The sequence below is a fragment of the Pan troglodytes genome, chromosome 4 (assembly GCF_028858775.2).
Source record: "Pan troglodytes isolate AG18354 chromosome 4, NHGRI_mPanTro3-v2.0_pri, whole genome shotgun sequence".
NCBI classification, from domain to species: Eukaryota; Metazoa; Chordata; class Mammalia; order Primates; family Hominidae; genus Pan; species Pan troglodytes.
In genome coordinates, this window is record NC_072402.2 from 128974073 (window position 1) to 128988527 (window position 14455).

At 38.7% G+C, this 14455-nt stretch overlaps 1 protein-coding gene across 6 annotated transcripts in view; it reads left to right on the top strand.

Moving 5' to 3' along the window:
• Nucleotides 1–4764: 4764 nt before the first annotated feature.
• CDC42SE2 (CDC42 small effector 2) overlaps nt 4765–14455 on the top strand; it is a 191629-nt gene continuing 181938 nt past the window's right edge. For 3 of the 6 annotated variants that reach the window (XM_063810622.1, XM_063810612.1, XM_063810617.1), the window contains exon 1: nt 5029–5167. The gene's annotated coding sequence lies outside the window, so the exon portion shown is untranslated. Of the gene's footprint in view, nt 5168–14455 lie in introns of all 6 variants that reach the window. The other 3 variants (XM_063810623.1, XM_063810618.1, XM_063810613.1) reach the window with 2 other exon arrangements.

Here is a 14455-nt window from a genome sequence, read left to right on the forward strand (position 1 = left end):
GACAATAAGCTACTAGTGATTTTTAATATAAAATTAACTATAAAATATTTTAAATATTAGAAAATGTGAACCTAATTCCCACGTTTGATAGTTGTTACATTTTGCCATATTTGTTTAAAGGTCTAACTCATAAAATCTTATAAAGCTAAACCCCACCCTTCTCTTTCTCCTCTCTCTCCAGGATAATTACTGTTTTATAGTTTGTGGATATCATTCCCATACTTGTGTTTATACTTTTACCAAATGTGTATGTATTCAAAAAACAGTTGTTTTGTGATTTTAAAATGTAAACGAATGGCGTTATGCTCCATGTATTCTGCAACTTTTCATCATACATTAGGTTTTGGTGATTTAGCCATAATTTGGCATGAATTCAGGTCTTTTATGTTTTATTCCATTTGTAAGAATAAACAAGTTTGTTTATTCATGTCTCCGTTGATGAGTGATCGTATTGTCTCCAGTTTTTTTATGTTGCAAACCAATTTGCAAAAAACTCTGGCACATAGATTTTTACACCCATGAAAAAGTTTACCTGGACATACACCAAGGAACAGAACTGTTGAGTCCTAGCGTATGTGCATATTCAGCTTTTCCAGAAATTTCTAAATTGCTCTTTAAAATAGTTGTACCAGTTTACATTCCAATCGACAGTGTGTGAAAGGTCCCATTTCCCCACATCCTCACTGTTATGTATGATTTTTCTCATTGTCAAACTAATGGATATAAAATGGTATATTGTTTTAATTTGCATTTCTTAATTACTGGGGAGGCAGATCATCTTGTCATATGTTTATTGGCCATTATGGCTTCCCATTATGAATGTGTGTCTCTATCTTTTGTCTTCTTTTCTCTGTTGGGTTGTCTGGCTTTTTCTAACCAATCCTTTATATATTCTGGATACTAGTCCTTTGTTAATTATCTTTTTCCAATATGTGGCTTGTCTTTTAGTTTATGATAAACTTGACTGGGCTAAGGGATGCCCATATAGCTGGTAAATATTATTTCTGTGGTGTCTGTGAGGGTGTTTCTAGAAGAGATTAGCATTTCACTTGGTAGTCTCAGTAAAGAATGTCACTCTCACCAATGTGGGTGGGCATCATCCAAGTTTTTGAAGTCCAGACTAGAATCAAACGGATGAGGATGGTCAAATTTGCTCTCTCTGCTTGAACTAAGACATCTATCTACTGATATCACTGCTCCTGGTTCTCAGGCTTTCAGGCTAAGACCAGGACTTACACTGTCAGCTCCCAGTTCTCAGGCCTTTGGACTCAAGCTAAATTACGCCACCAGTTTTCCTGGTTCTTCAACTTGCACATGGAAGACTGTTAAACTTCTTAGCTTCTGTAACTGTGTGAGCCAATAGCTTTAATGGATTTCCTCTATCAGTCAATACATAGGTATAAATATACATATATCCTATTGATTCTCTTTCTCTGGAGACCTTGACTAATAACTATGTTGAAAACAGAGTAGGTTTGTTAAGACAGAGGAGTTCTGGACATGTCTTGATTGAGATGTTTATTAGATATCGAAGTGGAGATGTTAAAAGGACATTGGATATAACATCTGGAGTTCAGTACGTGATCTGAGCTGGAGATATAAATTTCAGATTTATTAGCATAGATAAAATACTTAAAATCATGACATTGGGTGATATCATCAACAATCTATTATAGATGAGAAGAAAGGTCAAAAAGTAGGTCCTGGGGTGCTCTGATGTTAACAGATTAAGGGAACAAGGAGCAAAAAACACAAGAGACAGAAAAGGTAAGGTAAGGATGAATGAAAGATAGGATTAAAACGAGGAGAATATAGAGCAAAAGTTGGCAAACTATAGCTCACAGAGACCAAATCTGACTTGCTGCCTTTTATTTGTTTACATATTGTCTATGGCTGTTTTCACACTGTAGTCAGTACAGGCAGAGTTGAGTAATTGCAAAAGAGATTATAAGGTCCTCAAAGTTTAGAGTTGCTATCTGGCCCTTTACAGAAAAAGTTGGCTAATCTCTGGTATAGAGTCCTGGAAACCAAGTTTCATTGAAGAGGAAATGATACCCTTTGCCAAATGCTACTGAGAGGCCAAGTAAGATTTAGATTAAAACTTGCCTGTTGGATTTAGCAACATGGAGGTAACTGATGACTTTGGCAAGACAGTTTCAGTGAAACAACTGGAGAGACTCTGAAGGCTCATGTTGATTTTCCCCCAAATTAATCTCTACATTGACTGTAATTGCAATTAAAATTCCAGTAAGATTTAAGGAACTAGTAAAACTAAAAAATGTATGAGGAATAATAAAAGTCCATAAATAGCTAAATCAGTCATAACAAAGATTAAAATTAGGTCTCCATATCCAAAAAAACTTTGATCCATACCTCATACCATACCCCAAAATTAAATAAAAATCAATATTTAGAACTAAATGTAAAACCTATGTGAACCCCCAAAATTTGAGACAGGTCTCAGTTAATTTAAAAAGTTTATTTTGCCAAGGTTGAGGATGCATGCTCATGACACAGCCTCAGGAAGTCCTGATGCTATGTGCCCAAGGTAGTCAGGACAAAACTTGGTTTTATACATTTTAGGGAGACATGAGACATCAATCCATGAGAGACAAAGGCAGCATTCTTTTGAGTTTCTGATTAGCCTTTCCAAAAGAGGCAATCAGATATGCATTTATCTGAGTGAGCAGAGGGATGACTTTGAATAGGATGGGAGGCAGGTTTGCTCTAAGCAGTTCCCAGCTTGAATTTTCGCTTTAGCTTAGTGATTTTGGGGGCCTAAGATATTTTCCTTTCACATCTAAAACTACAAAACTGCTTGAAGTAAACGAGAAAAATCTTTGTGACCTTTTTTAGGAAAAGATTTTTTAGATACAATGCTAAAAGCATAATATATTTTTAAAAAACTGAACTTCATAAAAATCTTTTGCTCTGTAAAAGTAACTATTAAGAGAATGAAAACACAAGCCACAGACTTTGAGAAAATATTTATAAATTGTGTATCTGATAACTTTTACCCACAATATATAAAGAACTTTCAATAATAAGAAAACAACCCAATTTTAAAAATAGATAAATATTTGAACAGACACTTCCTCCAAAAAGATACTTAAGTGGAAAATAAGCATATGAAAAGTTGTTCAACATCATTAGTCACTGGAAATTAAAAATTACAATGAAATACTACTATATACCTATTAGAATGGCCAATATTAGAATGGCTGACCATACCAAATGTTGGCAAGTCTTATGCCTCAGCCTCCTTAGTAGCTGGGATTACAGGCATATGTCACCACATCTGGCTAATTTTTGTATTTTTAGTAAAGATGGGTTTCACCATATTGTCCAGACTCATCTCAAACTCCTGACCTCAAGTGATCCATCTGCCTCGGCCTCCCAAAGTGCTCAAATTACACGCATGAGCCACCACGCCCGGCCTGGAATTTTCATAAATTGATGATGGGAATGTAAAATAGCAGAACAACTTTGGAAAACTGTTCACCTTCTTTCCTTTTTTTTTTTTTTCTTCTGAGACAGAGTCTTGCTTTGTCACCCAGGCTGAAGTGCAGTGGCACAATCTCAGGTCACTGCAACCTCCACCTCCCGGGTTTAAGCAATTCTCCTGCCTCAGCCTCTTGAGTAGCTGGGATTACAGGTGCATGCCACCACACCAGGCTAATTTTTATTTTTATTTTTATTTTTTGTATTTTTAGTAGAGACAGAGTTTCGCCATGTTGGCCAGGCTGGTCTCGAACTCCTGACCTCATGATCTGCCCACCTTGGCCTCCTAAAGTGCTGGGATTACAGGCGTAAGTCACCGTGCCCGGCTGTTCAGTTTCTTAAAAAGTTAAACACATACCTCACATATAATCCAAATTTTCTACTCCTAGTATTTACCTAAGAAAAATGAAATAATTTTCTATACAAAGATTTATTTATAGTAGCTTTATTTGAAATGGCCAGAAACTGGAAACAACCCAAATATCATCAACAGATGAAGGGATAAATTGTGATATATCCATACAAATCCAAACCATGGAATACTTCTGAGGAATAAAAAGAAACGGCAGTAGCTACATGCAATGTCATGGATGAATCTCAAGATATTTATCCTGAGTGAAAGAAACCAGACCAAAAAAGAAAGGTGTATGTATATTGTATGACTCCCATTTATATGAAATTTTAGAAACTACAAACTAATTCATAGTGTTACTGGCAGGTGCCCTGGATTCTTGCAATCCCCCAGTATAGAAATCAAGAGAGATCACCAAACATGGCAGCAAAGGAAACTTTATTCAGCTTGTGCACAAGAAGCCAGCACCATGAAAGCAAAAGGAATGGGCTGCCTCCTGAGGGTAGCGTGTGGATCAGTTTTAATGATCCCTCTCTAGGGAAGGGTTGGGTCAGGGCATGTATGGGAGGGTTTTTTCTAGCACTTGCACAGTGGCTCTACATGCTTCTTCATACATCCTATGTAGCATTAGCATTTTAAATCTTCATGCCCTGGGTGTGATTGTTAGCACTGAAATGAGGAAGGGGTAACTGTAGGTTGGAGATGATGTCTAACTGCACATGCAGAGCCCTGGGGAAGTCCCTAGCTCCCTGAGGAAGGAAGTTGTTTTTAATAGTTTCTTAGGCGTTTTGTTACTAATTGGCTGAGAGGTAAGCTAGCACTTAAGCAAGGGGCTTTTGTTCTTTTTCTCCAGACCACAGTAAAACGGAACCAACCCGCCTACCTGTCTCAACAGTGACAGAAAGCAGAACAGTGGTTTCCAAGAGATGAGGGCAGGGGGACAGGTGGGTGAGAGGAATTAAAAATGAGCGTGAGGAAATTTGGAGAGGATGTTATAGTTTGGATATTTGCTACCCTCAAATCTCATGTTGAAATGTAATCCCATTGTTGGAGGTGGGGACTGGTAGGAGGTGTTTGGATCACAGGCATGGATCCCTCATGCATGGCTTAGCACCATCACCCTGGTGATGAGTGTGTTCTCGCTCTGGTAGTTCATGAGAGACCTAATTGTTTAAAACAGCTTGGCACGTCTCCCCATCTCTGTTGCTCCTGCTCTTGCCCTGTGATAAGCCGGCTCCCTCTTCATCTTCTTTCATGAGGCCTCATCAGAAGTGGAGCAGATGCTGGTGTCATGCTTGTACAGCCTGCAGAATGGTGAGCCAATTAAACCTCTTTTCTTTATGAATTACCCAGCCTCCGGTATTCCCTTATAGCAACGCGAACAGACTGATACAGAGGTGCTGGAGGCAATTTATTTTAACATATTTGTCAATCTCCTTAAATTTAGTTCCACCTTGCTTTTAACCACTTCCTTCTATTAGTCATTAACTTTTCACTTTACACTAAATGCTTACTAAAATATAATTACACATTCAACATTTTCTTTGTTCACCACTGCTTCTTGAATCCTTCTTCCTTTTTGAATTCAATTTCCTCCTTCTTGAAGTACATTCTTAATAGTTCTTTCAGTGAAACTGTCCCTAAAAATATTTATCTTCACCCTTACTCCTGAATAATAGTTTGGTATAGAATTCCACATAGGCTTTATTTTCCTTTAACACTTCACAGATAATATTGCATTATCTTTTACCCTCTCATTTTGCTGCTGAAAAGTCTATTATCTCTTTGCAAATCCTTTCGGCTAATCCACCTTTACTTTATGATTGCTTGTAAGATTTTTGTCTTTTCTTTGGTATTCTAGGTAGAGGTTTTATTTTTATTTATCCCACTCAACACTTGGTCTACTTCATCTTACTGAGGATTTATGTTGTGCATCAATTCTAGAAATTTCTCATCCATTTTCAAATACTACCTCACAAAAACTCTCTAGTCTTTTTTTTTTTTTTTTTTTTTTTTTTTTTTTTTTTTTTTGTGAGATGGATTCTCACTCTCTTGCCCAGGCTGGAGTGCAGAGGTGGGATCTCAGCTCACTGCAACCTCTGCCTCCCAGTTCAAGTGATTCTCCTGCCTCAGCCTCCTGAGTAGCTGGGACTACAGGTGTGCACCATCACGCCCAGCTAATTTGTGTATTTTTAGTAGAGATGAGGTTTTGCCATGTAGGCTAGGCCATCTTGAATTCCTGATCTCAAGTGATCCGCCCTCCTCGGCCTCCCAAAGTGCTGGGATTACAGATGTGAGCCACCGCGCCCTGCCATCTCTATTCTTTCATACAAGAATTCTTGCTAGGCACCTCTCATTGTGCTTCATTCTGGTTAATTTACTTAATTTCACAAATTTGGTACCTGCTGTAATTCACTACTCTCCTCAGTTGTGTCTAATCAGCTGTTTATCCACCCCATGTATTTCTCATTTAATTTCATAAATCTCATTTAATTTTATTTTTTAATTGCTACATTATTAGAAATAAGTTGTTAGGAAAATTCATTGTTCCTTTTTCGCAGTGATTTGTTTAATTTTGGTTCCTCATTTATTTCACCATTTAAAGATTCTAATTTTATGCTTTCTTTCAGAATGTCCTAACCTATCAAGTACTACATGGTCAATACTCCTCTTTGTTCACCTCACATTCTTTCCTCATGTGTCCTGTCATTTTTTATTGTGGGTACATCTTGAATGGCAATTGTTAATTCTATGAAGATACATTGAGTTGTGGATTGTGGGAACGTCCCTCCAAATAGATTTTGTGCATGCCTTTGCTAGGCACCCTGAGGGTATCTTGGAGATTTCCATACCACACAAATCATTTAAAATTAAATTGCCTGGTGCAGTGGCTCATGCCTGTAATCCCAGAACTTTTGGAGGACGAGGCAGGAGGATTGCTTGAGCCCAGGATTTCAAGACCAGCCTGGGCAACATGGCAAAACCCCATGTCTACAAAAAAAATTTAAAAATGAGCCGGGCTCGGTGGCACGTGACTGTAATCCCCGCTACCGGGGGGCTGAGGTGGGAGGATCATTTGAGCCCAGGGAGGTGGAGGCTGCAGTGAGCCATGATGGCCCCACTGGACTTCAGCCTGGGTGACAGAGTGAGACCCTATCTCAAAAAAATAAATAAAAAGTAAAGTAAAATAAATTTATTTAATTAAATTTAAATAATTTAAATCACCACATGTGTGGCAGGGTTTTTTCTGTGTTTTTTTTTTTGTTTTGAGACGGAGTGTCACTCTGTCACACAGGCTGGAGTGCAGTGGCGTGATCTTGGCTCACTGCAACCTCTGCCTCTTGGGTTCAAGCGATTCTCCTGTCTCAGCCTCCTGAGTAGCTGGGACTACAGGAGCCTGCCACCACGCCCAGCTAATTTTTGTATTTTTAGCAGAGACGGGGTTTTACTGTATTGGTCAGGCTGGTCTCGAACTCCTGACCTCAGGTGATCCACCCGCCTTGGCCTCCCAAAGTGCTGGGATTACAGGCGTGAGCTACTGTGCTCGCCATGGTGTGGCAATTTTTATCTCTCACCAGTGATTTTTTTCCCCTACCCAAAGTCCCTGGAACCTTGCTGTCCTTAGGCTTATGGGTAGAGTTTCTCATTCCCCTTTCATGGCACTTACAGGTCCTAGCTTTACACCAAGCCAAAAACTTAGTTCTACTCTCTGCTACACTCACCACTTACGGATATGTGTAGCTGTTAGGGTTTATTTCTAAGTTCCCTAATTACCTCCAGGACTACATCAGTGTCAGTGTACAGTTACACACCACTTTGGCTTTCAGATCTCTTTTCTTTCTGGCATATGGGGATTTCCTTTCTTGTGAGTTCAGCCATGTAGTACGTGCCAGAATACAAAGAAATAACAAAAGATTAGTGGGGTCATATTAAAAGGACACGGAGGTCAGATTGAAGGAAGACTTGCTGATCAAACATGGGACAATTTATGCATCAAAAATAATAATGACCATGATAGACCAGCACATTGTATAAAAAAAAATACTAATCCGGCTGGGCGTGGTGGCTCACACCTATAATCCCAGCACTTTGGAAGGCCAAGGTGGGTGGATCATCTGAGGTCAGGAGTTCAAGACCAGCCTGACCAATATGGTGAAACCCCGTCTCTACTAAAAGTGCAAAATTAGCCAGGCATGGTGGTACATGCCTGTAATCCCAGCTACTACTCGGGAGGCTGAGGCAGGAGAATCACTTGAACCCAGGAGGCAGAGGTTGCAGTGAGCCGAGATCGTGCCATTGCACTCCAGCCTGGGCAACAAGAGCGAAACTCCCATCTCAAAAAAATATAAACATAATAATAATAATCCATTAGTTCATAAAGATACTCAAAGAAAGAGAGAGAGGGAAAAGGGGGGAAAGCTCTTTTTTGTTCTCCAACTTTTAACTTTACTCTAGCTTTGAAGTTTTTCAAAATAAAATATTGGAGGAAATTAAAATTAAATCTCATACATAATTTTGTTGTGGGTAGGGTTCTATTAACTTAGTCTACATGTTGCCAAACTCAGAATTCCAGATACCAATTATTTTTTTCTTTTTATTTTCTTTATTATTGTTATTATTATTTTGAGACAGGGCATTGCTCTGTCACTCAGGGTGGAGTGCAGTGGCACAGTCGTGGCTCACTGCGGCCTTAACCTCCTGGGCTCAAGTGATCCTCCTGCCTCAGCCTCCCAAGTAGCTGGGACTACAGGTGCACACCACCACACCTGGGTAATTTTTCTTTTAGTTTTGTAGAGACAGGGTCTCACTATGTTGCCTAGTCTGGTCTTGAACTCCTGACCTCAAGTGATTCTCCCACTTCAGCCTCGTAAAGTTCTGGGATTACAGGCATGAACCACTGCACCCAGCCTGGATACTGATTCTTTTTGAAGAAAGCAAGTTTCTAATATGTCTTTCTGGCAATTCATTGTTAATATCTCTAGTCTTCTGAGGATAAGAAATCTTACTCAATGAAACCTGATTTGGGCCTTTAGGGCTTTTTTTTCTGCTATAATCTTTTCCCCAATTTCGACTGAATGCAATCTCTCCATTTATTCAACCAAGATTAACTGAGTACTTGCCCAAGGTCAGTCTCAAAGATAGGTGCTAGTGATTCAAAGACAAGACAGTCTAGGGTGGAAGACCAGCAAGGAAGTAGGCAATTGCAATGAAACTAGTGCTAATTAGCAACTAAATACAGTGTTTTAAAAATATAAAAATAATGTATTAGAACAAGCTTTGTAAAATATAATAAAAACACAGTATGATGTATTTTTAGTGTCTTAAAGAAATAACCAGGTATGAAATAAGTCACACCTAACACCATTTTAAAAAATGTCAATTGGAGATGAGTGTGGTGACATGTGCCTGTAGTCCTAGCTACTCAGGAGGCTGATTCCTTGAGCCCAGGGAGTTCAAGTCCACAGTGAGCTGTGATCACATCTGAGAATAGTCACTGCATTCCAGCCTGGGCAACACAGTGAGACCATATCTCCAGAAGAAAAAAAATTAAAAATATATAAATTGGAAAGAGAAACACAGGATTTTGTTTGTGAGGGAGGAGTACTTTGAGGGATGTTAGGCTTCCTGCCACAAACTGCTCTATGTAGCCTTTTTTTTTCCCTCTTATCTTTTACTCTGGCAATGGAACAGTAAAAAGTCTACTGTTTTAGATAGGATTCCCAGAGAAACAGACTGATGTAGAGATTTATACACAGGAGCTTTAAATTAGGGAGTCCTCTCAGGAAGGGAGGGAAGCAAGATTGGAGGGAGTAGTTGAATTTCAATGCAGCTGCAGTGGGGGCCTGGAGCTGAAATAGTCTTCAGAATTGTTCTGATTTGAGGCAAGGGGACCAGGCTTTTGTTCCCTGGCATTGAGGGCAGGCCTGCCCCAGGGAAGAGACGTAACCTTGGTGAGACCATTCCCATCAGTGGGGCAACTCTTAGAAAGAGCCATAGCTGTCAGCTTCTGCAGCCAACACTCTCAGGAGCTAGGGAAATAAACGCCTGTTTCTGAAGGGGACATCTGGATAGTGCACAGAATTCACTATACCAAATAAGGCTTTTCCATAATTAGCTCAAATTGCTGAAGCAAGAGAAGCAAAACTGTAAAGCTGAGTGTTTCTCTTCTGGTCAGTAAGGACCTCAGGGACAGTCTGTTACCTACTCAAACCAAAAGAAAAATGACAAATCCATTCAAAAAGAACTAATTCCAAGCTGAGATTCAAGGTGAGTTCATTAAATAAATGTCAGTCTAGCATCACCCGGAGAAAAGTCCACCAAAGAGGGAGAAGGAGACTGAATTCTAGTCACAGCTGTGTCGCTGAAAATAGGTCTCTGAACAAAGCATTGATCATTCCTGGGCTTCTGTTTCTTTTCCTGTAAAATGAGAAGTCTGGACTAGATGATGCATTAGTTAGAATTATTTTAATTGCAAGTAACAGATACTCGTTTTAGCTAGCCTTAAAAAGAAAAGAGAGAGAGAAAAGAATGGAGGAATTGGTTTAAAGAATAAATCTGTGTCTTGTAGACCTACGTGTTGGAGCTGGGCTGACAGAACCATCTGGAATGCTATGAGCAGTCTAGGGATGCCCTTCACCCCCTAACTCTGCTCTTTTGTCATTCTTCACTATTGCTGCAGTCCACCTTAGTCTGTTTTTTAGTTTACATGATGAAAACAGCTACTGACAGTCGCTCCTGAGTTTTCAACTCCTCTGCTCAGTAGAGCAGCCACACTCAAGCTAAAATCTCTTTATCTGAATTCTGTGTTGTCTGAGAACAGAGTTCATTGGCCTTGTTTAAATCAAGAGAACGACCTCTCATTCAAAAACCTGTATCTAGAAAAGGAACTCAGTGGAGAAGTTTCCAGAAAAGATTTAGAGGAATGTTTGGCAACCAAGATGTTCACTGTGTTATCTATACAATCCTCTAATTTATTAAAGAATTAACTACTTAAGTAATAAGATTTAATTACTTTCTCACTGCTCTTGAAGTGATGCTTTAAACTGTCTTTTAAAAATTATGATGGTTAATTAAGATATATAAATTGCTATTGGAAATGTGACAATAAATGAGGGAAGCTGAAGTAGAAAACTCTCAGCAAAATTCATTTATAAATTCGCTTTTCTGTTTAGACCCGTAACAAAACTGATAGTGTTCACCTGGTAATAACAGATCAAGAAGTACACAAAGAACATTTTCAGAGGAGGAAAATGCTCAGTGTTTAAACCACTTGGTAGTTTTTCCTGACTCCTGATTGGTTTATGGCTTAGGCCAATTTCTGACATTCCCTTAAAATAAAAGTGATAGTCTAGGCCCAGCACAGTAGCTCACGCCTGTAATCCCAGCACTTTGGGAGGCCGAGGTGAGTGGACCACTTAAGCTCAGGAGTTTGAGACCAGCCTGGGCAGTATAGAGAGACCTGTCTCTACAAAACAAAATACAAAAAATATTAGCCGGGCATGGTGGTGTGTGCCTGTAGTCCCAGATACTTGGGAGGCTGAGATGGAAGGATTGCCTGAGCCCAGGAGGTCCAGGCTGCAACGAGCTGTGGTCACACCACTGAACTCTAGCCTGGACAACAGAATGAGAACCTATCTCAAAAAAAAAAAAAAATACATTATTGTCTATAACTAAAAGTGTAGCTGTCATAAGGGTTTGTGAAAAGATTGACAGAAAGAGGCCATTGACACAGGGTGAGGATACAGGGATACAGTTTCCTTTAATTTAGCTAGAGGACACGGCTCATCTACACACAGAGCAATGGATGTCACAGTTTTTCCAATCCTGGGTGCAAACATCCCTAACCTTCAGGTCCCCACAAAGATGTCAAGCTGCCAATAAAATGACCTGGGTGTGGGGGATTGTCCAGTCAACTCCTTCAAGAAATCTATTCCCTTCCATCCATAAAGGGAAGTTTATACTACATTAATCCTTCCAAACCATCCTGAAGACTCTCACCACACGACTACCTGAGGAAGGCTTCACTGAAGAAGTTGATATTGATTCACTCAGTCTTACCATAGATACTTAAAAAAGAGCCAAGGTAGCTTAGACTGGGTGAATCAATATCAATTCCATTGAATAATCATCAAGCAGGATCAGGCCAGGGAGCTGCCTGAGATCTATTCTTGTACCAGATTTTCACTGATGCAAGGAAATAGACAAATGCATAATTATTTGATAATTTTGGTGGCAGACTACAGCAGGACTTTGACCAAATCTAGTCTTCCACCTGTTTTTGTAAATAAAGTTTGATTGGAATATAAGTATGCCCATTATTTTCGTATTGTCTATGGCTACTTTCTTTGGCTACTTTCTTGCTACAGCAACACAGTTGAGTAGTTGTGACAGAGACTATATGGCCCACAAAGCCTAAATTATTTACTATCTATCTCTTTACATAAAAAGTCTGCTGATCCCTGGTCTAGAAACAAAGAAATTAATTTTCCTATGCTATCTGTATTGGCAATTTAGAGCATTCCAAATTTGGCACATAATTATACATAATTCTGCTTTTAAAGGCTTATGTTTTCTGAAAGTGCCTCTCATATAGGCTTGTCTCAAAAGCATGATTTAGAAAAGATGTCTTTTCAACAAGCAGTACTGAGTGAATAGGACATCAACATGGGAAAAAATATTGGACCATGTCTCACAAAAATCCATTTTGAATGGTATGTAGATCTAAACATAAAAGAGAAAACAATAAAACTTTTAAAGGAAAACATGGGAAAATATCTTCATGACTTTGGGGTAGGCAAAGAGTTCCCATCTATGACACAAAAAAGCATTAACTATAAGGGAAAAAATTGATCAGTTGAACTACATTAAACTTAATAACCTCTGTTTGCCAAAGACACCAATAAGAAAATGAATAGGCAAGCTCTAGAATGGAAAAAGATATTTGTGATACATATATTTGATTTGTGTCCAGAATGTATAAATACTTCCAACAAATAACATACAAAGACATACATTAGAAAAATGAAGCTGGGCACAGTGGCTTACACCTGTAATCTCAGCACTTTGAGAGGCCGAGGCGGGTGGATTGCTTAAGCTGAGGAGTTGGAGACCAGCCTGGGCAACATGGCGAAACCCTGTCCCTACAAAAATTGCAAAAATTAGCCAAGGCAGGGTGGTGCATGCCTGTAGTCCCAGCTACTTGGGAGGCTGAGGTAGGAGGATCACTTGAGTTGGGGAGGTCAAGGCTGCAATGAGACATGAATCATGCCACTGCACTCCAGGCTGGGTGAAAGGAAGACCCTGTCTCAAAAAAAAAAAAAAAAAAAAAAAAAAGAGGAAGAAGAAGGAAAGAAAAAGAAAAATGAGCATAAGACTTGAGTAGACACCTCACAGAAGGGGATATCTAATTGGCCAATAAACCCATGAGAAGGTGTTCAATGATATTAATCATCATGAGAATGGAAAATAAAACTACAATGCAATATCACTACATGCCCCCCAAAATGACTAAAATAACAAATAATACCAAGGGTTGGCAAGGATATGGAGCACTTGGAATTTTCACATGCTGCTGATAGGAATACAAATTGGTACAACTTTGGAACTATGCTTGGTAGTATATACTAAAGCTGGACATATACATATCCTATGACTCAGCACTTGCACTCTGAGGTATGGAATGATGTCCACTGAAAGACATGCACAAAAATGTTCACAACGTTACTATTTGTATTAGCCCAAACGAAACAACTCACATGACTAATACAGTAGAAAGAGTAAATGATATATTCATACCATGAGATACTATACAGCAATGAGAATGAAAGTTTGAAAACAGGTAAAATTGATACATAATGTTATAAATCAAGATAGCGGTTATCCTTGTTGTGGGGGAGGAAATCACCTGATGGGGACAGGAGGGGGATCCCCTTCTGGGATGCTGATAATGTTCTGGTTTTTCATCTGGGTGCTGGTTAGATATAGATGTTCAGTTTATGAAAATTTGTTGGTTGTGTGCTTATGATTTGTGTGCTTTTTGTATATTTGTTACACTTTAATTAAAATGTTTATATTTTAAAAGGCTAAAGCCAATCTATGTCTTAGAAGCCAAGATAGTGGATAAATTTGAAAAAAGACAGATAATGATTACGAAAAAGAACAAGGAATTACTAGGGTGCTAGCAATAGTCTATATTTTGATCTAAGTGGAGGTTATGCAATTGTGAGCATTCACTGAGCTCATACACTTGTGATTTGTCTGCTTTTATTTGTTATAAGAAAATGTTGTACTAAAAATGTTATGCTATGAGAAAATTTTTATTTTAAAATAAAATGTAATTTATGTTAGGTTGTTATACCTTGTGATCTTGACATAGTGACTTCAACATATTACATAGTTGGGGAAAAGCATTTTTGTTATTGATAATGGTATAGATTGCACAAGTAAGTGATAAGCCTACAATCCTGTAATATTTAAAGATTTAAAAATCATCAATAACCATTTAAGTCATGACAGCTTATATATAAGCCCACATTTGTTGCTTATTCTCAATGTACCTCAATATCCTTTTCAGAATAATAAAATTCTGACCCTTTAAACTCA